This window comes from Sprattus sprattus, assembly GCF_963457725.1.
Source record: "Sprattus sprattus genome assembly, chromosome: 8".
Lineage (NCBI taxonomy): Eukaryota > Metazoa > Chordata > Actinopteri > Clupeiformes > Clupeidae > Sprattus > Sprattus sprattus.
The window spans coordinates 18,137,935-18,158,859 of NC_137927.1; the positions used below are offsets into that span (position 1 = coordinate 18,137,935).

The 20,925-nt window shown below is 40.9% G+C and overlaps 1 protein-coding gene across 3 annotated transcripts in view; it reads right to left on the minus strand.

Moving 5' to 3' along the window:
* dennd2b (DENN domain containing 2B) overlaps positions 1 to 12,664 on the minus strand; it is a 49,238-nt gene extending 36,574 nt beyond the window's left edge. For 2 of the 3 annotated variants that reach the window (XM_080843616.1, XM_080843614.1), the window contains exon 1: positions 7,929 to 8,057. The gene's annotated coding sequence lies outside the window, so the exon portion shown is untranslated. Of the gene's footprint in view, positions 1 to 7,928; positions 8,058 to 12,553 lie in introns of those variants that run through there. The other variant, XM_080843615.1, reaches the window with a different exon arrangement.
* Between the last annotated feature and the right edge of the window lie 8,261 nt (positions 12,665 to 20,925).

A 20,925-nucleotide genomic window follows, 5' to 3' on the forward strand; every position in this document is an offset into this window, starting at 1 on the left:
CGGTAAGACGAGCAGGTACTAATTTCACACCACAAAGCTGTATTACTTATGCGTGTGTGTGTGGAAGGGCATAGGTAGCGATGTCTTATATAGCTGAGAATTTCAAACGTATTAAACTGGAAGAATTCGAATCTATAAACGGTGTATGAGTTACGGAATTCATGGAAAGATAGATAGGCAAGGTGCTGCTAGAAATGTGTTTCAGTTTGAGCTACAACCACTTTGAGTTTATTGATGTCATCGGCAAAAAAAAATATCAAAACATGAATCAGAATCCAAATAAGGGTGCTGTTCTATCTGACATCCAAAATATGGCCTCAATGTAATGTGACCTCAATGAGTTCCAAACAGAGGGCCAAAATACACCCCACTGCAGTGACAGTGAGTTTAGTTGGAGTATTCTGGCCTATTTATCAAGATCAATCACTGTTGAAAAAACACACACACTGACGTGATGTCCAGAAAGAGAAGACGAATTTCAGTGGTTACCAGAGAAACCGAACAAATATTTTCGATCATTCAGCAAGACTGCTCACAGATTTGCACTCATTACTTGAAGCACAGCTTTCAACATTTCATGGTCACTTCATGGCTCCGTGGAGGCAAAACATTAATACATCTAAAACCATAAGATCCAAGGCATTAATGAGGGAGCTCAGAGCTGGCTCACAAATGGACACAAATAAGAAGAAGGATTAAGGCTCTGTTCTCAAACACAGAACAGGGAGGATGAGAGAGAGAGAGAAAGAATAATGAAAGAAAGAAAGGAAGATAGACAGAAAGAAATAAAAGAGAGAGAAATAGAAACACACACAGAGTGGAGGAGGGGAAAGAGAACAGTGATTGGTATGGGAGGTGTAGTTTGTACCAGTCTGCTAAGAAATCGTCCAAGATTTACACTTAGGGTAAATCTTTTGTCTTAATAAAAAAATATAGTTTTTTATTGTTTGAATTTATTTAACCTCAAGAGCTGAAAAAAAGCATCTGCTTTAATTGCACATATTAGTTTTAGGTCCATAGGAGAGTTGCTGTTCCGGTGCTTATGTCCTCATGGACTGGCTGAGGAGGCAGGCAAGTTTCTTATTGACTCAGGTCAAACATGGGGTGAAAATGTTGTAACACCAGCCACATTTTGTGGAGTTGTAAAACTGGATGGGTTTGTCTTATGCCCACATTTCAAAATACAGAGTCTGATTGTGTTTTCTAAATCGAGTCAACTAGACTTTCCTTTGATCCAAACAATCGCTGTCTTTGCCATGAACCGAAGCCCAACCCACAGCAGTCATATGGGAGACCACTGGCTTTGACATGAGCATCCACTCCTCTCCTGGACGCACGTTCATAAACATGGCCCCGGCTCTCGCAGACCCTGTGCCAAGCACTTGGCCGTTTCCTCCCTTCCAACCAGAGGGCAAACTCATCTGTGAGCAGAAGTGGGAAACGTCCAATCTCCACAGAAAAGAAAACAACTGCCCCTCCACCTCCCCAGCTCCCCCTCGCTCCTCTTTTAAAAGCTCTCTTTTGGTTTATGCGGAGGTCAGTGTGAGATCTGAGGGGCTGGGGGCTGGAGGGGGTAACAGAGCGAGCTGGGGGTGGGCAATTGTGCTTATTTACAGGAAGTTGTTGTATGAAGTAGGGGCGAGCGGCAGCAGCGCTGGAGGCCGAGCTCTGTACCGGCTGAGCGATGAGGGGAGAGACAGCATTCCTTCTGTCAGCCATTTCCTGTCTCGGAGGACTGTGGAGGACATGCATCTTCATTTCCAGCTGACGCTAGAGCGCATGACCCGCTCAGCAGTGCCATTCCAGACCTCTGGGACTGAGGTTACTGCCGCTGATACATTCTCCCATTCTCTCTTTCTTTCAAGCTATTTTGGTCCATTTCTCTCTCCCTCTCCCTCTCCTTCTTAATTAGACCCCCCTTGAACATGTTAATCTCAGTGTTTAAGGCTTCATTATCTCATATCATCACTAAAAAGTCAACAGTGAAAAGAATACCAAAGTAAATGATCAATCGGAGATGGACAGTGCGGCATATAATGGAAGTTAAAATGATTTTTTTTAGCGTCTGACAACTGGTGCTTTCGAATAGATGAAACATGTGAGCAAGCTGTATTTTCCCCAAACGAAGCTGAATATTTTCAGCTGCTGAGGGACGTACAGCTGTGAAAATACTGTTCACCAACCTTGAAAAGATATTAGACTATTAAATCATTTCTACCACAAAGCTTGGCAAGCAAATACAGAAGCCTATAACATGACCGAGTTTCTGTTTTACCAAAACATTAGAGACACAATGGTTCTCCAGTTTGGTTTAATTTCATCTGTGCAGTTTCACTAAGGCATAAGATGAAAAATCACTGCAATACTGGTGGTGATGACAGGGGCAAGATTTAACTTTCACCATGTGAAATAATAATCATTTCGACGACATCAAATGACAATTCTAAGATGTACATAAAACGAACACTAAACAAGCCAATTCACCTTTTTTTGGGAGATATCTGTCTACTGTATACTCTGTGACTGGAGACATAGGTCTGAGACGTGAGAAAATACATTTCAACACTGTCAGTTGAGCAATAGGAGCAGGTTAAAACTTGTGAACAGAATCTAGAGGAACCTGCTGAGAAAACTGCTAGGAAAAAGAACACACCAGCAATACAACTACCTGTCTTTCACAGTCCAAAACCATACAGTGTTTGCTGCCAATCTGCTCCTTTCGTAAGAGCATTCTCCCTTCACTCTTCTGCCACCTGATCACGCTCCGTGCAAATGGATGACAGCCGTCCGGAAACCAGCCAAACTTCTCTAACACCCAAATGTGTGGGATACAGGGAGAGCTTGTCGATGACCCTCCATCACCCTAGGAGTCTCCCACATAACCGCAGAGCCAAGGGTGGGAGTCAGAGGCTCTGAATGAAACATCAAACTTCATAGCCAGCAAGTATATTTCCATTACATGTATTCCAGCGTTTAAGCCCTAGAAACAGCCCTTGTTCAAATGCAGAATCAATTTAAGAGAAACACTCTAAGGACACATCACCCTGAATAGAATGTTTGTACTGGCAAAGCATGTTTAAAAACACCTTAGTGTGCATGAATATCCAACCAATAGCGGCTGATATACAGTTAAAAGTCGTACCTTCATGGTATTTAAAATTAGCTGAAGCATGACACAAAGAGGCATTATATCCACTAAATGTATATACTGGTGTTATAAATAGCTCCATAGGGACGTTTGGGGAAAAATACTTCAACCCTTACAATAGCAGATATTTGTAGAAATACAAAGGGCCAATCTTGTATTTCAAACAGATTAGAATCTACAACAGGAAGTGCAAGAGCTGCACCCATTTATACAGAAAACATCAGCATGAACTCACTGGAATAAAATGGACTGTCAAACAAGGACTGTCAAATAAGAAGAGCTAAGTCAAATCTGTCTAACAGACAGTACCTATCAAGAGAAATGTACAATACATCTGAGATGTTACCCCTGATACCAAATGATGTTCCAATCATTTTAAAGTACTGACCATAGACCTTGTTTATACAATTAAACCCAACTTACTTGAAATGCACTACCATCCTCTGTAGGATGTCTGTGTGGTATGTTTGTGTATCCATCATCGTCTCTGTCCACTTACCAAAACCCATAATAGCCATGTGTAATCAGTAATCACCATGAGCACATCACCGCCTATTGCGTAAGAGTAATTACTCAGGTTAGCCCACCTACCACCAAGGTGCCGCTTCCATATTGTACAGCTACGTCAGCTTTCTTCTGTGGTAAAAGTTCCTCAAACAAAGCTGAAGGACAAGTAGGTCAATGCACATGTCACTGTTTTGAACCTCAGGGCTGGCCCCAGGCATTTCATTGGTCAGTGCGAAATTCAACCAAACACTTGCAGTGTACATGACTGAGCTAAACAGTGTTGTTTGTGTGTGTGTGTGTGTGTGTGTGTGTGTGTGTGTGTGTGTGTGTGTGTGTGTGTGTGTGTGTGTGTGTGTGTGTGTGTGTGTGTGAGTGTGTTTGTGTGTGTGTGTGTTTGTGTGACACTGTCAAAATCAAAAAACAGAAGGACTGAGGAGTCCTTTGTGCTTGTCGTCCTTGAGAAGGCAGTGGTTAAAAAGTAAGCCCTTTATCAGCGGGTCGAACACACACTAACAGAGTGACTCCTCCATTTGAGCAACGCTCTGTGGAATGCTCATGGGTCGTTGGCCTTGTCAGCCGTGACGTTCAAAATGGCCCATGGACCAGCAATCTGTGAGACAGAAATGTACTAATATTTGTGCTGCCAATCAGACTGCAGAGTCAACACATGAAGAAGACGCTTTGGAGGGATGTGGGTGGACACTGGTGAAGGGCCACCAAGGAATTAATGATGGAACCAGTCTGTGCTGCATCCTAACAGTGCTGGACATTAATATGACTGGATGGAGTCGGTGAACGGAAAAGACATCAGAAGTTCCCTCCTAGTTACTTCTTACCGTTTATATCATTTCATTTCTATCTTTAGGTTTTTAATAGTTGAAAACAACTGTTCAGACAGACACAATGAGTGAGTTCCAAAAATAGACAGTCAGTTCTAATCATGTTTTCCTGTCTGCTACACCGCACTGTCTCTGGCAAAAATGTTGTCCACTTTCTACTGAGATTCTTGCTCTAAGGCTTTAAAACCACCATGGAGCCTACTCACAGCCAGTAGACACAGATACTGTGAGAAAAGGGCAGAGAGAGAGAGAGGAAGAAGAAGAAGGAGAAGAAGAAGAAGGAGAGAGAGAGAGAGAGATCTGCACATTCTCAACTGTTTGCAGACTTCATAACCTCATAACGAGACAGAGCCATGTTCTCACAAGGGACCATTTACACGTTTTGTCATCCTCTTTTTTCTTCTCTTATGTTCCGTGGAACACTGCTTGTGAGCAGACTTCCAAACCCAGCCAGGTCAGACATTGGCCCGAACAGTGGGATTTTTTTTAAATTTTGCTTTGAAAACACACACACTGGATGGGAAGGAAGACCCATACCCGAGCATTTAGATCCCTTTTCACCAACCCCCTTACCCCATCCCCCATCCTAATATCATATGGTCCTCATAAAGGTTTCACATCGCAACACATAGACTGGACATATGGTGCATGTAGACGTTGCCTGTCGTCATTGTCCAGGCATGTCATGTTTAGATTGAGGGGAAAGAACACGCAGAATGTCTCAGTTAACCTGAGAGATTTGTCAGAGGTTTAGACATCCACCTGGACCAACCATCTGTTCCTAATTAGTGGCTCATTGAAAATTCTGCATACAGAATGCCCAGCTCTGCACAAGTGGTCCTGCTCGTTCCGACACACAAGTGACAAAAGGGCTGTCGTTTTGTTCCTTTGACCCTGCAACTGAAAGCCAATACTCTGGAGGCTAGGTCTCTGTGGTGCGTGGCATGATTTCGTTGGTGAGAGGCGGAGGTGAAGATTTGCCCTGCTGCGTCCTCATCTGCTTGTTCAATGGAGCCCCACACACCCCTTTTTTCACACAACACTTAGCCCAGGCTGGCTGTCGCAGCTCACAGCAGCTGCACCCACTCGATAGACACCATACCCCCTATGCCACAGCACTGTAAAAAGGACTAGACTAACCAGATGGAAACAATAAGTTCCGTTTCATTCCACCTCTTAGTCTCTGGACCATTTACAGTTGCAGAGTTTTCTCTTGGAGTTAGCATACTGTATGTTAGCATATTAGCATATACATAAAATAAATAATATCATCCTGATGTAAATCGTAAGGGGACAGGTTCTGACTTACATAAGCACAGCTGCAGTAGGCATCTCCCCTGTGCTCAGAATTCCTAAGTCACACAGGGAGAGGACATATCTTTCCATTGTGCACCTGAAGCAATTCTTCTTTTATTGTACTTCTATTCATCCCTTCAAGCTTTTTGCACAGAGGGAATCATTTGAATTAAGATTCCAATCAAGATAAATGGTTAAGATGAAAGATGAGTGGGTAGGACACAAAAACTAAGCATTTGGGCAGGCTTAGACTCTTTAAGGTGTTGCTTGATACACCAGCAACAGAATACACCGGGAAGGTCACCAGTGGTTTGCCCTGCAAAGCGTCTCGTATTATGTGCCACACAAAGAATGCCATGCATCAACCCATATGACTGCAGTCAAACACCGCCTTAAGAGGTACACAGAGGACTGTGTAAGTATTTTCACTGTTTGCTATACATCAATCACCAGCCTATCAGCTGCGCATCCCATCCATCATGACAAGAAAGAGAGCAGAGATCCCTCCCTTTTTATATGATGTCGTCCACCTCAATAATATTGCTGTTCAAACTTATCCATTCCAAATCAGTAATCAATACAGCCAGTCAGAGTGTTTGTTATCTGTGCAACAAAACGGGCTATTGATAGGCCAGAGCCTGGGCTCAGAGTACAGGTTGTCTAGCGAAGGCTACAATAAACACACAGGAAGTGACTGGCTGTCTAGCTGACCACAGTCCAGTGTGTCACTCTGGAAAATCTGTGGGTTGAGAAACAGCTTTGGTTTCTAAGCCACAGACGGCAACATATTTTTGTCAGCCTCTGTAAAACATGCATGGAATTCAGTGGAAAGGACACACAAATGAATTGGAGACACTGGAAGACAATGTGGTTCACTGGTGGAAGTACAGAAGTAAAGTGCCAATGACCCTAAATGAGGAAGTGGCATGGGTCTCAGTCATAAATACCTCGAGTGTTGTCTGACTTCTAAAAGTCATCTTTACGTTCTGCAGGAGTGTCATACCACCACCCAAAACACTGATGCTCTAAACATGAGAACTAAGAAAATAAATATTTAAAAAAAATGTTTTTCAAAATGTACTGTAATAAGCGGACTGACTAACTGATCTTATGGCGCAGTCAGTGTGAATGGTTGAAAAACTATGCTGGAACCCACATTGGTATGGCATAAGCTATATCAACAGAGTGACAGGCAACTGGGGAGCTAACACTCCAAACAGAATGTGTCTTCTGATTGTCATGTAATATGTGCATGACTGGGAAGATTCTGAACTGAGACATCACAGTTCAGTGACATCCCTGCCTTCCCTATATTACGCAAGAATTAGGCTGAAAACAGAAGGCCTCCCTCCCATGCTTAGAGCTGACAATCCAAGCCAATGAGAAGGAGAGGTCATTGTTAGATCAGTACAATGGACAGCCTGTTCAGAAAGTTCAAGAAAAATCCTGCAGCTGCTCCGTCTTCTTCTGAATTAATAGACAATATTTCACTAAAAGTAGTTGACCCACGCGAAAATGTCAGTAATCACCATTCAAATATGTTGCTTTGGTTTATTCGTAAACTCTCACACCTTCACTGTAATAGTGGTGTCAAGCTGGTTCATTTACTTCAGTAAAGGACATTTCGCGCCGTTAATCGAGACATGTTATTTCACATGGTGGCTGGCTTCCACCCTGTTCAAGTTTCTGGGCATAAGAATGCTTATTGCGCTCTATAATTTAGGTAGTGAATTGTATTCATTCTCATATCTGCGGTGGATGAAATCTAAAGTTATCCTGTGAACGATAGATTTATGTGTGTCATTTCAAACCATGTCGTCTTCCTGCTCGAGCTCAATTCGATTCGATGTATTTGTTTCATCGAGACTGTTTGAACCAGCGATTATCAGATACATTTGTTCTGATTTCCACATCGTGACAAGAGGTGAATGACAAAATATAGTTCCCTTAGACTAAATGTAAAGCAATGCCTCACTTTCCAAAGTTCCCTAAAGATATTCCACCACAAAAACTGCCCAAACTATTTCAAGAGTTAGTTCGGATAGGCAAGGAATATAGTCGCTGCAAGTTTCTTTGCAACAATGTTACAACAACAGTTGACAAAGACGCGATATAAATGACAAGCGTGTTAAAGTTACCTCAAAGAAGCCTCTGGTTATCCGTGCCATTTTCATGTTGTGTGTCGCTAAAACATATCCTGTTAAGACATCATTCGCAAAACACGCAACTTTACCGGTGATACCTGGACTTCTTCCCTAGAATTCTACTCCTTTCAAACGAACTGAGCCCTCCCTTGCCGAGAGTGCTGGCAAGCTGAAGGCTGGGCTAGTCACCAAGGATATGGGTTGTTTTGCCCCCCACTCTTGCTTTCACGTTTTCTCACTCCCACATAACGGAGGTCTGCAGAACCACAACCACATGGTTCAATACTTAAAAGTGCCATATGGATCAAAGTGATGTGAGCACTGCTGTCATTGTGATGTTATCTGCATTCCAATCTGGTTTCATACCTCCTTCCCTTTAAAACAATACAGTTCAGCTTACTAATAGACATGAGGTAAGGTCAGGTGAAGTTTCGTGCATTGTGTTTTATGATCAAGACTTGTAAACAGCTGTTACTTTGGTTCAATACATGGATCAGTAGATGGAGAGAGTAAAATGGGGACAATAGGTTAGAAATCTGAATGTGAAGGATGCATATGTGAGTGTGCGTGTCCTGTGTCGCCTCCATGTATGCATGTGTGTTTTGCAGTGTGTCGTGTGTGCCATTAAAATCTGACAATTATTATGACAATAATCTTCTATATTTGTCAAAGTCAAAACAAAATCATGTTGGCAGTATTCAACAAATCACCACAGCATATTATAATTAATGACATTTTTCAGTACTCCTCTACAAAAAGAATTGTAGGTAGGTTGTAGGTGTTTGTAACCTATATCATGATGTTTTGAAAAAATAAAAAACAAACACTCTTTAGGAATTATAATAAGGTTTTCTGGCATGGGGCCGCTGGATATCTATGCCTGCTGTTAAGCTCACAGACAGAAACATTCCCTGATCCATTGTCTCTCCTTTACTCATGACATTTTAAGTTTCTCAGCAGCAGAGAACAAGCATAACACATTGCTAACAGCTGGCTTTACCAGTGGCTGTACATCACGTAGTCAGAGCCTGAGTCAGGCCTCGAGACAATGATATTAGATGACAAATACATACTGTAGAAATCAGTCAATGGTATTCCCACTAGTGTCTGCAGACTGATCAGCAGATGCTTATATGAGTCACACAGTTCCGACTGTATATTCATCACTGAGAGGAAAAATGGATTCGCTTTGGCCATTTTTGCAAAAATGTGAACATTGCATGTGGTATGGATACATCCCACTTTGGCACAAAGGACAGATGCTGGTTAAGTCCCAGAAAGTCAGTCCTGACAGCGTTTTGCAGCTGTGTCCCATGGAGGTTTCCACAGTAAGTATGCTGCACAGGCAACAAACAATATAAACACACACACCAAACTGACCATGGAGGACACAAGGCCATGCGCTCAGCACAAAAAGAGTGACAATGTTCTTTTTCACTATGTGCTTAATCGCTTATATAGACCTCTAGAATCCTTAACATATTGGCATATTTGCTAGTACACAGGCACATCAAATGTATCAACCTAAATGATAGATACACATGATTGTGTGTTGTTGAGTGCAGGCAGTATGATTTTATACATCTGTTTTCTACCTGAGGTTGTTTAGTAATATGAGACTCAAAATGATTCAGCCAGCCTCTACTTCTGGAACATCAGAGCATGTTCCCTTTGACCTGACACCATGCCCCACCACACCCACATACAGTACATTACCACCCATATGTATCTGTCTCAGGAAGACAAACCACTTGGCCTTAGCAAGGTGATGTACAGTCCCGGCTAACCCATAATTCTTATTCCAACTTCTTAGGATAAAGTTGAGCACTGAACTAACTGTGATTATGACAGTTGGTCTGACAAACTGCTTTGCAGGGTAAACTAGAGTTCATCCCAAAATGTCAGAATGACCAGATCACCGTATGGGTTCCCCATGAGATTTTGGGGAGATTATGGATCCAGGTATAGTGATTTTCAGTGAGCATTATTTCAGTATTAGCTTGCATAACTAATTTCATTGCCAGTCTAGCCAGGCCCTTTAGGGTCCGAGGCTACCCAGACACAGTGCCTATGTTGCTTCAGATGTCTACTTTCTTCCTGCGTCCGTCTTATAAGAACCTCTTACGGTGTTACATTTCAATACATGCTCCTCCAAACCCTGGGAACACATCACTGCAATGCAGAACCACATGCACAGACTAAACATCACTCTAGGGAGGGGATGCCTCCAAGGAACATCACAACACCAAAATATTTGGTGATTTTTTTAAGTGTGGGGTACCTCTCAGTGAACCATATGTCAAAGAGCACCCACTGAGTACAAGCATAATAACTTCGGGGTCTGTGGCCACATTCTTCAGACTATCTGTTTTGGTCCATGGAAACTACATCAAATTAACCCTAGAAACTACAGGCGTGATACGGTTTTGGGGTTGACCAGCAAAATTCATGTTTTGGAAGTGCGTGTTCTCAAATGAATAATTAAAAGGTAACATGATATTGATATGGGCAATTACCCCCACTGTGTTATTGTTTCAGACCCTGGAAATGAAGACAGATGGACCAAAAAGATCTGATATAAGGAACCAAAAATACAAAGGCACATTTGGGGAACATCTTTCCCTTGCTTTTTCAGAGTTACATTCTTATTGTAAGTATTGAAGCACTAACCGCAGTTCATAAAGGCAACATTTCAATAATTAAGTGTGAAGTACATGAATAAATCTGTTTTTCAATAAATATCTATAGTCATTCTGAATATATTTATTAAAGATTAACGTCCTTGTGGGTATCCTATTACACTAACACTTCTGGAGGGAAAGTCACAATGCTTAGGCATCCCTCTACAGGTCAAAGCACTTATCTTTGAGAAGGATGGCAGCGCCTTTTAATACACCAAACTATGATTTAGGATCTGTCCCAGTCTTAGTAAGTTGTCCTGGGGGCAGCATGAAATATGACAGCTCTGAGGTGCCTGTTCTCCAAAGCTACTGCATTTACAGTATGGGAGATTAATGTAACCACTATGTTAAAACATTAGCGTTACATTGACGTAACTTGAACTGGGTATGTTATAATGTAAACTATCCTAAAAGACAGTCTAGGTCCAGGCATTGGACTACAGAACATTATTTACCGTGGATATTACACTACATCTGGATATTGAATTAGCAAACCCCATAAATAATCACATTAACACAATGTTCCACATATTAGCCAGCAATGCTCTCAAATCTGTTGGAGATTTAGACTGTTCTAAATTCAGAAATCAGGGCAAGCTGTCTTAGTCACAACAATAGAGGCCCTTTGCTTTGTACCCTTCAAATCTCTTCCTACCTTCAGTCGAAAACCATTGCATCCATAATAGACTACCTCTGTTCACGCAATTAGGGATAGGGAATAAACCATTGGAACATTCCAACAAAATATCATTGGAAATTACATATTTGCATCGACTAAGCTCAGCGATGCTGCGAAATCTAAAAACTTCTCCAACACAGAGATTTTCACCACACCCCAGCAACTAAATAGTTATGGTCAAAGGCATCTGTAAGGCAACAGGATATTTTCAATAGCTCAAGGTCAGGAGGTCTAGCAAATGGTGGAAAGAAGGACTGGCCACAGAGAGAACAACGCTGAAATGGTAATTGCTAATGTTTTTCTTTGGCAAGACATCATGATTATCTCACTTCAAAATGATTGAGACAGCTAGAGATTTTCACACTGTTATCTGTCCCCATTCTGTAAGTGCTTATGCCTATACTGCTATCTGAAATCTGCCCTCTGTAACAACTGTATTAAACAACAACACAAATAGTTATGTCATAACAGTGCTGTCACTTTTGTGTTTTGCCCTGGTAAAAGGTTTTGCATCTAGTTACATTAGTTGTCACGTCTAAACTCTCTGAATTTCCCAGTTACCATGCGTTAAGTGGAGTATGGTGTTGTTTCGAGGATTACAGTATACAGTATTTTATGAAACACATTTATGAGACAAACACAAACCAATGAAGACATTTGAGACAGGAGGCCACATCAATACTTTGAAGTGTTGAAGCGTGATAAGTTAAGTGTGATAATAGACTTCACATGTGTTGGCTCTGTTATGTGGGAGGAATGTCCCACAAGTTACATTATTATATCTTGAGCATATGTTTACATTCCACACTAAGCTAAAGCTTAATGGATGCAGTGTCAGAGCGTCAAGACCACATCACAGAAGAACTTCAGCACTTTAGTGTAAGAAAATTCAACTTATGACATAACAAGTGAACTCAAATTATGATTTAGCAAGGCAGTTCACACAAGGTGAAATAGGTATTTTGGTTCCAAAATGGGGCTTCATATCAACACAGTAATGCTTCACAATTTTTTGTATTAAGCCATTCATCGGTCAGACAGTTAACAAAACTCTCTAAATCCCATTCTGTAAGTAACCATAATATCAGCATAACTTCATCGGCACAGTAGACCTTCAGAGATAGAGAGAGAGTGAGATTACATTTTACAGTTTGTCTAATTGTTTCCCGTACTGTGACCCTGAGGCACAGCTGGGCAGACAGACTACCCACAAGGAGTCCTTGATCAAGCAATGCAAAGAGATAAGATGGTATTCTTACCCCCAAAACCTGTACGCAATTACTATATACAAAATGGTGAAGCATGTTTTTCCTCAATTTCCACTACATGGATTAACTGGGTAGCTGAAAACTCTGAAACTAACATCCTCTATCCCATGATTTCATAAAGAATGACAATCCAAAGAAGGGGGTCACTCAATTTGAGCAATTAAGGACAGTTTAGGCAAATGCAGTTAAATTATTCCTTTGGACAATATAAAGTAAAAGAGCGCCCCCGTGTATCCATTAATTGCAAACGCAAGTGGCAGCCATCCACAGAAAGCTGGAGAGTTGCTCTGAGACACAGAATCAAGTTTCATTTCACTCATTATTATTCCTTTTCCAGTATAGAGAAGCTTAGCTATTAGCCTATGTGAAATAAGTCTATGTTTTCTAACGCATCTTACTTCACAATTAGATATATTGTCGGCTATTCCAGCTACGAACGAAAATTAACTTTATTTGAAGAAAAAATGGTCTGATGTAGAGAATGCTGCCTTTGCGCAGTGTGCCACAAGATTAGCCTAAATACTCTTAGATCGCGTCTGCAAGAGAACTGCCAATATCTGGAGGAAAAACTTGCAGACCTGGACCTATTTGTAAACCTAAATCGCTTAATCTCAGAAGATGGTGAGGCTGATGGAGGATTCTTACCTTTGTTTTCTGGCCTTTCCTCTTCCTTTACTAATGACGTTTTAAAAATCCATAATGCAACAAGTCTTGCCTCCCGTGTCTAACGGAGTTATGTGTGGACTGAGCCAGACACAAGCATCGTACGGAGCCCCTAAAGGGACATGAGAGAGAGAGAAAAAAAAAAAAGGTTCGGGTGCGCACCTGAAAGTTTCGCGTTCGCACCTGAAACTTTCAGGTGAGCACGCAAAACTTTTAGGTGCGCACCTAAAAGTTTTCTGGTGCGCACCTGAAAATTTCAGGTGCGCACCAGAACGTTTTCTTGTGTGCATTCCCATATGAAAATGTCAGTACAGGAGTTAACTCGTTTGTATTTTGACCTGGGATTGCATTATAAAGACATAGCTACTTTGCTTGCAACTCGTCATGGTTATGTTGTGTCTGAAAGACACTTAAAAAGAATTTTGAGGTCATGTAGTCTGTTTCGGCGCAGGGGATACACTGCTTTGGATCGTGTTGTCAGTTTCATTGAAGAATGGCTGCAAACATCTGGCCAGCTCTGTGGGTATAGGTGGATGTACACAAAATGCAAGGAGAGTGGATTACGCGTCAAGAAAGAAGAGGTTCGTTTTATTCTAAAAGAACTTGACCCAAGGGGTGTGGAACTTAGAAGAAGAAGACGGCTCCATCGCCGTAACTATTTTGCAAAAGGGCCCAATTATATTTGGCACTTCGACTCCTATGATAAACTGAAACCATTCGGTATCTGTATTAACGGCTGTATTGATGGCTTTTCTCGAAAGATTATCTGGATGAATGCATTCTCTACTAGTAGTGACCCAAAAATCATTGGAGGCTACTACATGGCGGCAGTACAGAAATTCGGTGGCTGTCCAAGGATTGTAAGAGGTGACCGTGGAACAGAGAATGTTAAAGTCAGAGACTTTCAACGTTTTCTCCGACGCAACATTCACGACACCTCTGGCATTGACAGCTACATCGAAGGGGCAAGCACAGCTAATCAGCGCATAGAGAGTTGGTGGGGCTTCCTCAGAAGGGAATCAATGGAATTCTTCATCGCTCTCTTTACTGACCTGAAGGACCGTGGTTTGTTCGGTGGTACATATTTGGACAGAAGTCTTATTCAGTTCAGCTTCATGGGTATCATTCAGGTAAGAAACAACAAAAAGCACGCACATCCCAAATTCGCAATGTCTCCAGACTAAAGAGTGAAAACATGAGAAAAAGGAAAAGTCTGCACACCAGCCACAGCTCCAGAGCAATAATGTTTTATATCAGCGAATAACGTTTCAGGTCGAAGACCCTTCTTTAGACTTGAGATAGGGGAAAGTACAACCTCTAATTATACCCACATGATGGGTCACCTGATTTACCATGTGACATGAAAAAGTGTAGGTAAATAAATAGTATTAAAGAAATAATAATAAATATCTAGATCATTATACACGTTACAATGCACACTATATAAAAAAGAGGAGAACAATATGCACAAGAATGTTAACACAATCACATGAAAACACATCAGGCATAAACAACCATCATACAGTCATGTAACCCTATGTATCAGGTAAGATCATAATGTTGGTAAACCTTAATCTTCAATGGTGGCCCACATTCTTTTTAAACATTCTCCAAGTAGCAGACACTGAATTGGTGTGAATACTGTAAAGGACTCATGTCTCTTTGTGTCCACTAGTCTTAATTACTGTCATCCATGTGGTGTCCTACAATAATCATTCATAATAGAAGCGAAAATGGCTTTAACTTTTTGTTCATGGAAGCGCACCGGTCTGCTGGTCCTTTTCACCAGACGTCAGGTCCAGAGCTGTCCACGGTGCTGACATGGCAAAATCTCTGCTCTTCGACATTTTGTTTATTTATTATACATTTTTTGTAACTTCATAAAAACACTTTTTTATTTCAAGTCATCTGTCCGACACGAGAACAACAAACTGCGTGTTATTTTCTACTTTCTAATATATCTACAATTTTTTCCAGGACGAATTAGATGAGACCATCCATGTGTGGGATTCACATGTCATCAGACCTTCAAAGAATGACAGGGTACCCAGTGGTCGACCCCGAATTATGTATATGTTTCCAGAACTCTACTCAGGTGATGACTGCATTTCCCCAGTGGACAGAGCTGATGTACAGTTGTGTCACAGTAACTGCACATTTCGACCAGCTGTGCCATGTGACACAGATATCTATGACCTCTGCAACATTCTGATGGTGGAGTCACAGCTTCATCTTCCAACTGATGCATATCAAGCAGTGGATTTGTACCTGCATTTGAGGAATGAGATAAGATCTGCTCTCTAATGTGAAATGAAACACATTTGTAGCCATGTAACTAAAGTGATCTGATGCTTTATTCACTGACCATTACAATGATCTAACAAAGCACAGACATGAAAGAGAAACATACTCTTTTTTGAACATTATTCTGTTAACAGTGACTGTCTGTATGAGGCACCAGCCATAAGTAGCCATTTAAAATGTTACTGTGTCATCCTTTTTGAAATAAACAATTGCATAAGATAAACAAATGCACAAAACATGAACATGTTAACAATATCAACATTGTATATGCCTGAAAAGTTAAGATTTGAATGAACAATAAAATGTTTTAACTGTAGATCTGTATAAACAGCTTGCTTCAGACAAATGGTACAACAACCTCAGGCCTTTCTGACTCATCAAAATTATTGAATTTAAACTGTCGTTTGGACTTAAGCTTCATTTTCAAAGTCTTAACAGTAAAGCAACAAAACCAAAAATGTCAAAACTGTTTGTCTCTGTTATGTGTTAATGAAGCACAATGTTTTTTGGGTTAAGATATGAATGAACAATACAATGTTTTAAATGTAGATCAACCTCAGAAGAAGAGGGACATGTGTAAGTCCCTTACATTCACTATACAATATCCATTGTAAAGCAGTCACCAGACAGGACATTGTCAAACTCCTTACGAAACTCAGGGTATGAGCTGTAGGTGCACGGTAACTCAAGAACTGCTCCACATGTGTGTGCTACAGGTCTGCGACTTAATCCACACAATCTATTAAAAGTTACTTCAATTGTGTCTTTGCAAAGCACAGTGGATCCTGTGCAGAAGCGCAAGAAGATCTCCAGCTTTCTTTGGTCAATGTTTCTCACGTACCGCAGCAGGTGGTTAAGAGCTGTCTGCTCTTGTGGATTTAGGCTTTCAGGTGATGGCTGTATCATCTGGACCACTTTTTTGTTAGTTGGCCTCTTCGATTCATAAAGCCCCATTATGCTGCCTTTGGTTATGAGTGTTGGCACATAACTGTGAATAATGTTGTGGAAACAGTCAATTATGAACTTCGGCTCTTGAAGAAGAGCTTTGTGGGCCATTGTCAAAATGGCTGCCCGTAAGCTGTCTTTAGAGGGCATGCAGTGTGAGCCCATTCTTGAGAAAACGTCAAGTAAGTCCTCCTCAACAGTTTCATCAATGTTGCCCTGCAGTGCTTTTTCAAGTGATGCACGCTCGTTCTCTGAAAGAAATCTGCCAAATGACAAAATCAACAGCTCGTCATCCACTGAAGTAAGTCCTTGACAACAGGCAAGAACAAAAGCGGGTGACAGTCTGACTGGTATGATTTTGTGGTCCAGGTATCCTTTCAACCACACTCTTCCAAGAGCTTCCCATTTCTTCTCAGAATAGTTTGGTTGTAGTCTGGGTACTCGTTCATCTTCCCCCTCACACTGTTCCAAGAAATTTTCCCAGAATGCGGAATATGCCTCTCTTGATACCCCATCACTGTCCACAGCTTTCTCATTTGTGAATTCCATTTTTAAATGAGCAGTGAGTACCTTTGGATCCATAAAGACATCGAGGACATCATCAACTATGTTTACCCGTCTCAATTTCACAAGTAGTTCTTTTTCAGATGGGTATTGTGATGCTGGAAGACTGCTTGATGATACAGGCCCATCATTCAATGTAGAGTGCTGCAATATAAGAAGAAAGAAAGAAAGAAAGAAATCAGGTGTGATTATAGATTGATTAATCCATTTGTGAGCAGAACATGACTCAACACCTTTGACAATCAATATATGAATTAGCATGCAAAATGCTGATTATGTTGTGGTTCTAGATTTGTTGCTTTTCTGTTTTATATGACATGGCATGGACTATCCGTGTTTTTTAATGTTTGGATGAAAACTTTCTCAAAGAGTTTTGTATGATAAAATATGTTTTTGTACGTTTGTAGACAGAATAACTGAGGAAAAAAAAGAATCAGTAATTGCAGAAATGTTTTGCTGCACTATAACTTAGACCTTTAATATACCTGCTGAGGGTCCAAGTCATCTGGATTCCAGGGAAGGGTGGAGTCTTGATCAGCATAATCATCACCAAAATTGGGTCCAAAATGTACTTCAGTGTCCTCAAGAGACGCTTCGATGGCAAAGGCAAGAGGGGAATCCAACTCATCACTTAACATCTGGTCTGTGTCTTGATTTGAAATAGGGATCAAATACTCAGCTTCAGATCCATGTCTGCTTGTTGATTGCTGAGTATGACTGTCAGGATCATCAGAAGATAGTTGATACAGCAACTCTGTGTCACTCATCTCAGGAGTTGCAGGTCTTGGTCTTGATTCAATGACTGGTTTGGTTCGCTGTAGATATGAAAAACAAACAAACAATCATATAATTATGACCTTATTTTTGCAGCTTTTTGGTATATGAGGAAATTAGGAGAGTACTACTGCTCCACAAAATGACCAGAGAGCATTTTAGACATGTCCATGTTCTGTTATGATCTTTTGGTTTTGATACCTCATGATATTTTAATAAATGAATGGTTTCATTTTGAAACAGTGGGCTTGATGCTTCCCATTGAATACGTGGTGCTATATCAACTGCCCCTTCAGTAACTTCATCCTATTTATTCTGTTTGCAGTCCACAGCTGGAGCAGCTGCAGCATCACAGGGCAGCTGATACATGCCTCCAAACTGAGAAACATGCTGATGTGTGCCTTAATGCATTCACGGTGCTGACTGACATAGCTTCATTAACAAGATCGGCCAGGATTTGATGATATTAATTATTTATTTATTAATATTCAGTTCTCCCTACATCTATACAGGTCAGTTGGTGCAGTTTCCAGATTTACAGTTAAATTATTTCAAGACAGACTTTATGGATCAATTTAGACCTGCATGCTAGTCCACAATCTCCAAATGATAGGCCTATCACAAATGTGTCAAAACAAAAATTGAAAGACAAATAAAAAATGACCTTGTTTGGCCTCTCAGTGGGCTCGGAGTCCGATGACTCGTCCGAGATGAGTGTTACATCTTTCGCCTTGGAGCTTGCGTAAACCCGTAACATTCTTAATTTAGTCTGGTCGTATAGCTCGCCCACTGTTACTTCAGGGGATACTATGACGTGACTATAATCACGAATGTCAAAGTCAAAGTCTTCCACCGGTCCTTTGGACGAATGACCATTTGGGAAAAAAAGGTCTTTGCCTGTCTGCAGCAGGTCACCCATAGTTATGGACTTTTGGACAGATAGATGCCGTGTTCCACCTCCATTTCTGGTCCGGATTTGGTGGTAAGTGCCACTCTCAAAGTTGAGCCATCCAATCTCAACCCGCCGGGTGACTTTGACGGCAAATGTATTGCCAGCACCGCGTTCGGTGCTGATTTTGCCAGCAGAGTTTTTCCGTCCTTCCTCTAACCTGTGTCTCAGGTTTCGCACGAGAGCAGACCTCACTGTCTCTGTTCCTGCTCGGTTTTGATTTGTTACAGCTTTCTGACTGCAAAATGCTTTTATTGCAAGTCGGTCCCCATATCTTGTAAAATATTGTCCCAATTCATCGTCTGTCATAACACCGATGACGTTGATATCGATCTGTAAAAAGACAGGCAAGCATTAAAAACGTTTGAAATAGCAAACAAGGTAGAGAGAACTAGGAATGCTGTAGCCTACAATACATGTATTTATATTGTTCTGGTGAACATTAACTAGTAAACTTGAGTTCAATATAAAGGGATGTGGCCGTCTAGGGGCATTGGTCAGAATGCTCACACCAAAGATGTTTTTTTTAGGAGATTTATTCCAAGCAGATGGGTAACATCAATAAAGAGTATATTCCCTGTGTGAGAGTGTGATAATGTGTGTGTGTGTGTGTGTGTGTGTGTGTGTGTGTGTGTGTGTGTGTGTGTGTGTGTGTGTGGATTTGTGTCAGAGGATATATATGTGTGGTAGGTGTGTGTGTGTGATTCTGCAGGAGAGAATGAAAAGATAGGCAAACATTATCCATGTGCTAAATACAGGAGCATCTTAATAAATTAGAATATCATCAAAAAGTTGATTTATTTCAGTAATTCGATTCAAAAAGTGAAACTCATATATCATATATTCATTACACACAGACTGAAATTTTTCAAGTGTTTATTTATATTAATTCTGAGGATTATAACTGACAGCTAATGAAAACCTCAAATTCAGTATCTCAAAAAATTTGAATATTACCGAAGACCAATCAAAAACAGATATGTTGGACTATTGAAAAGTATGAACATGTACAGCACTCAATACTTGGTTGGGGCTGTTTTTTTTTTTACTGAACAGGCGCCAGTACCTGGTTTTAGGACCATGGTATCCCTGTGCTTGATTGACGCCTGTCCTCAAGAAGAGGAAGATGCGAGACACCAGACTCAACAATGCAAACAATCTGAAGGCAATTATCAGTGCAACTTGGGCTTCCATAACACCTCAGCAGTGCCAGAGACTGATCGCCTCCAAGCCAAGCTGCATTGCTGCACAAATTCATGTAAAAGGAGCCCTGACCAAGTAGGCCTATGCTGTACATGTTCATACTTTTCAGTAGTCCAACATTTCTGTGTTTCGATTGGTCTTAGGTAATATTCAAATTTTCTGAGATACTGAATTTGGGGTTTTCATTAGCTGTCAGTTATAATCATCAAAATTAAAAGAAAGAAACACTTGAAATATATCAGTCTGTGTGAAATGAATCTACATAATATATGAGTTTTACTTTTTGAATAGAATTACTGAAATAAAACAACTTTTTGATGATATTCTAATTTATTGAGATGCACCTGTACAATTAGCAGGAGCTACCACATGGACATGAGCACAAGCCTACACATGTCTGCAGCATGTTACAATAGGAACTTAGCTTAGCTGAACATAGCATATCAATGCAATGCACATTAATATTAGCACTACTGTTGCATATTTGACAAGTGAGTACAGCATAATTCGGTACACCTTTCACGTAGGTATATACAGTGATAATAAAGGCACTACTTCACATTCACATTCAGAAGGAAATGTACCCTAACATCTCTAAGTGGCCAGGTCAACAATTAACCCATGATCATTTCAATCGCGGTAAAAAAGCCCCCGCGAATCGCGTGCCTCACGCTTACAAAGTTTCTGAATTATTTCAAAACACTACACAAACATAACACAGTTACTCACTTGTTACTGAACGCACACAAGGTTGGAAATACACACCAAACACGCTTGGACTCTAACAAACAATTAAACACAGTCACTTAACGGCAGCTCTCTCCAGAAAATGTCCACAGTACGCGGCAGTGCTGCGTGCTGGTTTGGAGGCAAGCAATATGACTAAACTAAAGTCGCCCTTTGTTACATCTATATTCATATCTAAAATGCACATTTATATTTACCTTATCGTCTTTTAATT